The sequence below is a fragment of the Pinus tabuliformis genome, chromosome 9, assembly GCF_031772625.1.
Source record: "Pinus tabuliformis cultivar Carrire ecotype Pingquan chromosome 9, CPIR1, whole genome shotgun sequence".
Lineage (NCBI taxonomy): Eukaryota > Viridiplantae > Streptophyta > Pinopsida > Pinales > Pinaceae > Pinus > Pinus tabuliformis.
This window is the reverse complement of record NC_142307.1, coordinates 1,803,914,364-1,803,923,528: the sequence shown is the minus strand read 5'-3', so window position 1 is coordinate 1,803,923,528 and position 9,165 is coordinate 1,803,914,364. Positions and strand designations below refer to the sequence as shown.

At 37.3% G+C, this 9,165-nt stretch overlaps 1 non-coding gene across 1 annotated transcript; it reads left to right on the top strand.

Annotated features, from left to right (window-relative positions):
- Positions 1–407: 407 nt before the first annotated feature.
- Positions 408–479, top strand: TRNAV-GAC (transfer RNA valine (anticodon GAC)). Its single transcript has one exon. It is a non-coding gene; the product is annotated as a tRNA-Val (tRNA).
- The last annotated feature ends 8,686 nt before the right edge of the window (positions 480–9,165 follow it).

Here is a 9,165-nt window from a genome sequence, read left to right as displayed (position 1 = left end):
TATCTAAACACCAAACAACAAAAACAGTGAGATTTTTCTTTCACTCAACCTATAACATATTGCATCTGTCTTCATCAATGTTCTTCTTCCATAAGATATCCACTTATGACATTTCCTTTGAAATATTTGGTGCATTTGCTAGTTATAGGTCATTTATAGATTATAATTGTCTTCAGAGTTTCACTTCTAATTGAGTATTCAATTGAACATATTGATTCTCTTATACATAGCTATTTTTCACTCCACCCACTTTTCATAACTTCCATAACCATCAGGTAGGGACCTGCAACTTCGACATTTCTTTGCTTGTTTAGTAAAATATTGCTGAGATTTTAATTTATTGAAAGTTGTAGAATTTACAATCTATGAAGTTTCAAGGTCTAAGTTTTAAAAGTGTAATTCTTTAAAGGGTGCTAGCTCAATGGAAGAGCACCTGCTTGACAAGCAGGAGGTTGGTGGTTCGATTCCATCATGCCCTGGCATCCATATGGAACGGTGATGATCAATTTTTGGTGACGAAGGCTCTTTGACTATCCCTAATGAGCTCTAGTGACATTTTTCGACCCTCACCAAAATATGAAATGGTGACAGTCAATGAATGCCACCATATATACACATCAATAGTGACGACCCTCAATGGTTCGTAACCATAAATTGTTTTTGTTGATATGAAATGGTGATGGTCGTTGTCCATCATTATATTCATTATTCATGACGGACCTTGAATTTCACCACAACACCTATACTTCTGGCAATGTGGTTTTTAGTGACGGTCAACAAACGTCACCATATATATGCACCAATAGTGACGGCCATGAAATATCCATCACAATAAATCGTTGTTGTTCATATGAAATGGTGATGGTCACTATCCGTCATTATAATCAATATTTGTGATGGACCTTGAATGTCACCATAACACCTATACTTTTGGTGACATTTAGTTTTTGGTGACAGAGGCTATGGTCCATCACCATTGCTCATATGAAATGGTGATGGTCGCTATCCATCATTATAAATCATTATTGGTGATGGAATTTGAATGTCACTACAACACCTATACTTTTGGTGATGCCACCTTTGGTGACGTTAAGTTTTTGGTGACAAAGGCTATGGTCCGTCACCATTGCTCATATGAAATGGTGACGGTCTCTATCTATTATTATAAATTATTATTAGTGATGAAATTTGAATGTCACTACAACACCTATACTTTTGGCAACGACACCTTTGGTGACATTTAGTTTTTGGTGACGAAGGCTCTGTTGATTCTCACCAATGAGCTTATGGTGACATTTTTCGCCCCTCACCAATGTACTTTTTTCTTGTAGTGATAGTTTTTTGACCATATAAACTCAGAGTCCTTGGCCAACAAACCAAATAAAGGAGAGGCCAACTTGCTGAAGTCCTTTATGAACCTTCGGTAGTATCAAGTTAACCCTAGGAAACTTTTGACATCTCTCTACTCTTGAGGAGGTGGGACCCTTTGGATGATAGCTATTTTGTTTGGGTCCACCTACAGTCCTTGCTGAGATATTGAATGACCTAGCATGGTCCCTACGGTCATCAAGAATTCACATTTTTCGGGATTGAGAGATAGGTTCATTTCAATGCATTTGTGCAGTACTTTGCCTAGGTTGTACAGAGCCTCTTGAAAATCACAACCATAAGGTGTAAAATCATACATATAAATTTCTACCGCATCATGGACTAACTTAGCAAAAATACTCAAGACTGCTCTCTGGAAAGTGGCAGGAACATTGCATAGGCCAAAAGGAAGGACCCTATAGGCAAAATTACCCCAAGGAAAAGTGAAGGTGGTTTTTTTCTAGTCTTTCAACCTGATCTAGATTTGGTTGTACCCATTGAATCCATTTAGGAAAGAGAAAAATGTTTTCCCTGCCAGGCCATCTAGCACTTGGTCAATGAAAGGTAGAGGAAAATGGTCCTTCTTTGTAGCTTTGTTCAACTCCCTGTAATTGACACAAATCCTCCAACTACCATTTTTTTTTGGAACTAACACCAAAGGAGAGACCCGCTTATTGTCAGAGATAGGGTAAATGAATCTTGCATCACGTAGTTTTTGCAGTTCTTCTTTGACTATATCTTTAAGAGCTAGATTCATCCTCCTTTGGAGTTGTCAGACTAGCTTGCAGCCTTATTTGATGTATATGTGTTGAGTACACACTGAGGGGTGCACTCCCTTCATTTCTTTGTAACTCCAAGCGAAGGCATCTAGATGCTCCTTTAGCATGTTGCATAACTCCTCTTCTTAGAGAGAGGATAGAGATGGATTGATTTTCAAGGTTCTCTCAAGGCCAAATTCTAGGATTTTGACATGGAGGGGGTTGGAATTGTCAAAGCATAGGTCAATTGGATGATTGTTTTGGGTTTCCTTTACTACATCTTCTAAGGGCAATGTATTGGGAGTTGGACTTTGGAGTAGGTGTTCAATCAAATCATCTCCATCCTACTGTCCTCCTCCCATGGTTGTTTCTAAAGTATAAAGTTGGGTGGAATAAACTTCATATTGTTCCTCCTCCTCCAATCATAAAGGTAAATCATGCTCTAGAGAAGGTTGAGAAGGAGGGTAGAGGACTAATTTCTTAGACATATCCCATTCTTGATGGTCATATTCCCAGCTCTGCAGCTGATGTAAGCATTGATAATGGCCAACCAGGGTCTCCCAAGGATGAAAGGGTAACCGGTAAGCTTAGACTTAGGCTGGAGAACTAGGAAATATGTATGGTACTCCCAAGAGTCAATGGAGAAATCAAATCCTCCACAATCCTCTCAGGGGTCACTGTGGAGCGGTCTTCAAGTTGCAGAACTGTTGTGGTCTTCCTCAATGAACCTTGGAGGTTGAGCTTGAGCATGGTGTCCTTGGTCATCACATTAATGGCAGCCCTAAGATCGATCAAAGTGTGTGGGAAAATGGTGCCATTGATGTGCACATCTACTACAGAGCTTCCAGGGTCCAAATACTTTGGACAGATTACCTACCCCAACATTAAGTTGGACAGTTGTCGAGTGACATTAATGGTAGGGGCATCTCTTCTTTGCCTCCCTGGATTCTTGAAGCACTTCTCCTTAATCAACTTATTGTAAATAGGAACATCTTTTATTGCTTGGAGAAGTGGAATATTTGCACATATATTTTTCAATTCTCCCAGAAGTTCAGTCTCTTCTGAGGTAGGCTGGAATGGTTGGGTTAGTCTCTCATGAAAGGGTGCATTTACTTTAAGAATGCTTTCCTCTCTTTCTTCCTCAACCTCCCTAGGTGGAGGTGGAGGTTGGTTATTCAGGAGAACTCTCCCAAATCTCATGTTAATCTCCTAGATTTCCACAACATAAGCTGGATATGATGTCTCTCCACTATATACTTGCTGAGCCTGTCTGTTGTTCAAGTTCATATTTGGCTGGGTAGGCATATCGGGTTTCTTGGGTGGAGCGGAGTGTAACAGCTGTGGTTGGGCAGGTGGTGGAGGAAATAAAGCTAGAGCATTGTTGTATTGGGGCCTCCACCCCTAGGGTGGTTCATTCCACTGAGGTTGTGGCAGAGCATATGGTTGAAATGACTGGCTGGCTGGCTGGGAATGATATTGAGATGCAAAGGACCAAGGAGGAGGTGTAGACCAGGAAGGATGAGTGGGGGGTCCCCAAGAATGTATTGTTGTTATTATGAAACCAGCTCACAAAAAGATAGATCAACATCTTAGAATTCAACCTCTTCAAGGGGGTAACCTCCTTTACATTACACAAATGAACAATTCTTGGATGATTCAAATGAAAAAACCTCCTTTCTACATATAGGAGTCTAAGGGGTCACAATATAACCAAAGCCGACCTAACAATAATAATACAAAGGCGCAAAAATAATAATAGTGGGATTCTATGGGGCACAATAATAACAATATGGGGACAATAGGGACAAAACAATAACAATAAGGGATACAATGGAAATAGTAATGGGGGAATCACTAGTATTATAGGGGCCTAACATGCCCCTCTCCTTCAAAAAAGTTTTGTCCTCAATGCTTGAGTAGTTCTGGATGCTTCCGTATAAAATTCTCATCTTCCCATGTGGAATCTTCAATGGGTAAGTTCTTCTACTTGATGAGATACTCTAAAATTGATCGATTTCATAGCTGTCAAGTTCTTGTTTCTTTGACTGCTTCAGGTTCCAATATGTTTTTTCCTTCCTCATAAAGTTTTGGAAATATTGTTTGAACTAGAAGCTTGTCACCTATAACCATCTTTAAGCATGAGACATGGAAAATTGGGTGCACTCGGGAAGTTGCAATAAGATCCAATTTGTATGCCATAGTGCCTATCTTTTGCAACACCTTGTACAGACCATAATAATTTGGTGATAATTTATTATCCTTCTTAGCTTGCTTGAGGGACACTTGTTTATATGGTTGTAATCATCGGAATATCCAATCACCCACATCAAAACTTCTTTTGCTGCGATGTTGATCTGCTTGTTGTATCATTCTATTCTACACCAAGGTGAGGTTATCCTTTAAGAGTTGGAGAAATTGTTGTTGATGCTTGATGTGATCTTCCACTGCTTGAACCTTAGAATTTTCTCTTAAATATGATGTGATGGATGGTGGATGATATCCATAAAGTGCCATAAATGGGGTCATTTTTGTTGCAGTATGGAAGGAAGTGTTATACCACCATTCAACCAGAGACAACTATTTGACCCATTGTGTCTATTTATCAGATACAAAGCAACGAAGATATCCTTCCAAACATTTGTTTACTATCTCAGTTTTCCCATAAAATTGAGGATGACAAGATGAGTTATGAGCTAACTGAGTACCAAGACAAGAAAATAATTCTATCCAAAAATTTCCAGTGAAAATGGGATCTCTATTTCTTACAATAATCTTTGGGTTTCCATGTAGCTTTTGAATTGTTTCCATACATGCAGTAGAAACTGTACTCACTTTAAATGGATGAGATAATGCACAAAAGTGTGCATACTTAGTAATTCTATCAACTACCACCATTATAAAACTCTTTCCTTTGCATTTGGGTAACCTGTGATAAAATCCATCGAAACCTCCTCCCAACATTGGCTTGGAATGGATAAAGGTTGGAATAGTCCTGGGGTCTTAATTGTTTCAACTTTATTTTTTTGGCAAACTAAACATTCCGCCATAGACTTTTGAATATCTGATTTAAGGCCATACCAAAAAAAATCCTTCTTAACCCTATGATAGGTTTTTATAAATCATAAGTTCCCTCCTAAGGGAGAGGTGTGCAATTCCCTAAGAATCTTTTGTTTGAGTTGTGACTTCTTACATACGTATAACCAATCCTTGTACCATAACGAATCATTTTTCCAGCTAAATGTATCAGATGTAATAGGATCTTGTTATATCTTTTGAATGAGTGCCCACACTTCCTCATCATTCTTCCATTCATCCCTTGCTTCATTTATCCAATCTGGTTGGATAATAGAAATGGCGCAAAGAAATGCTTCCACATCCTCATCCTTTCTTGATAATGCATTTGCCACAACATTTTGCTTCCTTTTTTTGTAGATGATTTCAAAGTCATAACCCAACATATTTGTAACCCATTTTTTCTAATCTTCTGAAGATAATATTTGTTCTAAAAAGTATTTAAGACTATCATGATTTTTTTTTACCTTGAAGTGTCTTCCCATTATGTAGGGTCACCATTTCTTAAGTGCATGTAGTATTGCCAACATTTCCTTCTCATAAATAGCTTTGTGTAAATACTTTCCTTTGATTGGACAACTTTCGAAAGCAATGGGTCTTTCTTCTTACATTAAAATAGCACCAATTCCATTTCCCGAGGCATCACATTCCATAATAAAGGTTTTTGTGAAGTCCGATGTAGCTAATACTGGTGCTTGGCACACTTCCTCTTTGAGATATTCAAAGGTCTTTTTTGCTTTTGGAGTCCATGAAAATGCATATTTCTTTAATAATGTTATTAGAGATACTGCTATTCTCCCATAATTCTTAACAAAATTGTGATAATACCTTGTCAACCCGAGAAATCCTCATATATGCTTTATGGATGTGGGGATTTTCCATTCCTTAATGGTTTTAATTTTGCTAGGGTCTACCTTAACACCTTCATGAGATACAACATGACCCAGATATCCCACGTCTTGTACTCCAAAGAAACATTTGGAGATTTTTGTATATAATTGTTTCTCCTCCAGTAGTTTGAGCATCATGTCAACATGTTGGAGATGATCCTTCCAAGACTTGCTATAGATTAGTATATCATCAAAAAATACTAAAACAAATTTTCTAAGGGTTTGAAAATGGAATTCATCAAACCTTGAAATGTAGAAGGTGCATTAGTAAGGCCAAAAGGCATGACCAAAAATTCATAATGACCCTCATGAGTTCTAAATGTTTTTTTTGGAATGTCTTCAGTCTTCATTCTGATTTGATGATATCTTGAACGGAGATCCAACTTGGTGAAGTAAATTGATCCATGCAATTCATCCAATAATTCATCAATGATAGGAATGGGAAATTTATCTTTAATACTGAGCTTGTTGAGCTCCTTATAATTTGGACACATGTGCCATGATCCATCCTTCTTGTGAACCAATACTATTGGAGTAGAGAAAGAACTTTGACTAGGTTGAATTATACCAACCTCTAGCATTTCCACAACCATATTTTCAATTTCACTCTTTTGGACATAGGGATATCTGTAAGGCCTGATGTTTGGAGGAACACTTCCTAGAATCAAATTAATATCATGATCATGATCACGAATAGGTGGGAAGCCTTTGGGAGTCAAATACCTTGGAATGATTGTCCAAGACTTTTTGGAGATCTGGAGAAATAGATGATTTCGATGTGGGAACCTCTAGTGAAGATAATTGTGAAATTATGCCTCATTGTTCTTTCTTTAGAAGCTTTTTCATTCTGTTAGAGCTGATTATCTTTCCTAGTTTCCTTGCGATACCCACTAATTCAACTTCATTTCCTTTTGAAGAGAATTTAATGAAAAGTTCTTGAAAATTAAAAGTTATTATACCCAAGGATTGTAGTCATTGGACTCCTAGTACAACATCAGCACCACCCATTGGAATGGAAAGCATTGGGCTATTCAATACATATTCTCCCATGGATAGCTTGATATTATGGCACTTTCCTGAGAAATTTATGGTTCCTCCACTTGCAACCATCACTTGACACTCTAGTGTTGGATATAGGAAGCAATTCAATTCCTTGGCTATCTTACAATGAATAAAATTATGGGTACTTCCCAAATCAATCAACAATATTACCTTTTTCTTCTTGATATGCCCTTCTATCTTGATAGTTTGAGGAGTGGTAATTCCAGCCAATGCATTACAAGATATGGTTGGATTCATTTCTTATTTTTCTAGGGTCTTTTCTTGGTGTATATCCTCTTATTTTGAAGTTTTTTGTTCCTTTTATTCCTCCTCTTCACAATCTATGTAAAATAATTTCTTCTTGGCACACTTATGACCTTTAGCATATTTGCTATCACAATTGTAACAAAGCCCTTTTACTATTTTTTCTTCCAATTGTTGTGGTGTCAACCTTGTAGGTTGTGGATGGCTAGGGGTAGCAACACTTCCATCTTTATGACTGTGAGTGGTAGGCTTCCTTATTTCCATAATTTTTCTTTCCATTTTTCTTTCCAACCTGAATGCCTTCTCCAATGAATCTGGTTCCCAAAGGCGAACCTGATGTTGGATGCTATCTTTTAAAGTCCCTATGAACACATCAATCCTATGATCCTCTGGAATATATTTTACCCTTATATTCAATTTTTGGAAGTCCTCAATGTGCTCCATCATTGAACCATTTTGTTTGAGATTTATCAATTGGATAAAAAAGGTGTTGCTTTTTGTATCCTCATAATGTGCTATCATTTCATCCATAAAAATATCCCAAGTGACAATTTGTTTATTAGAGCAAAGCCATCGATATCATACAAACTGATTTGGTTCCAAATATAAAGTTGCAATGCGTACCTTTTGTGTGTTTTGCACATTACGGAGATTGAAAAATTGCTCCATTTGTAGTATCCATGTTCTAGGATCCTTGCCATCAAACTTCTTTATATCAATCTTTGGAACATGGTGGTTCTTCGATCCAACGTTAGAGCCTATGAAATCATGATTAACATTTATTTTGTTTTCATCATGAGTTTCCTTTACTACCCTTTCGCCATTAGTAATAATTTCTTGTAGAAACTTTGTCAAATTTGTCTTCAAATCATCCACGCCTTTCTTTAAATCATCCACCTTAGCTTCCATGCCATCCATCTTAGCTTCCACACCGTCCATCTTAGTTTCCATGTCATTCATCTTAGCTTCTATGACTTTCTTTAAAACATCCATCTTAGCTTCCACGCCATACATATTAGCTTCCATGTCTTTCTTTAAACTATCCATCTTAGCTTCTATTACTTTTTGTGTGAGTGAAATTTGTTGCACTTGGTCTCGTAATTTTGATATATCATGTTGCATTTCTTCCTCTGCTTCATGAGTCATGCTAGATATTTCAGGTTGCTTACTCGGTGTTTCCATTTTATTTCTTCGGGGAATCAATTACTGATGATAATGCTTCACTATGCCCTTTGAATTCCTTCAAACTAATTTTTTAAACCAAGCTTATGCAAAAATTTAAAAAAAACTACACACCTTTTTTCACTTTGTAGGAGCTCGATATTGAATCTGATGTATCTCTATAATTGTGGATCTCAAAGGTATGAAATTGCTTTCTACGGTAACCCTATGAGTAGTCTTTCTAGCCCCGCAATTCTCATCAATATTGGATTCTCCAATGAAGAGTTATGCCAAATATCCCACGATGACTTGAGTATAGATTGGTTTAGTAGAGCGAGCTTGTACGATGTGCCTCGAGTCACTATTTCAACCATAGGTTCTGAAAATGATACCCAAAACAACTATAGTCTATCCTCTTTCTGTAACTTCTTACGAAAATTCAATCTAATGCTTAGAGCGAAAGTTATAATGATTTTCCTAGGGTCACCTATTTGGAATGTAATTCGGGGCTCTGCAAAAACCCTAACTACCTCAGATTATATCTCCGAACATATAGCGAGACAAGATCTGAAATTTGGCCTGAGGTTCAGTGAGATTTTTTTATCAAATAG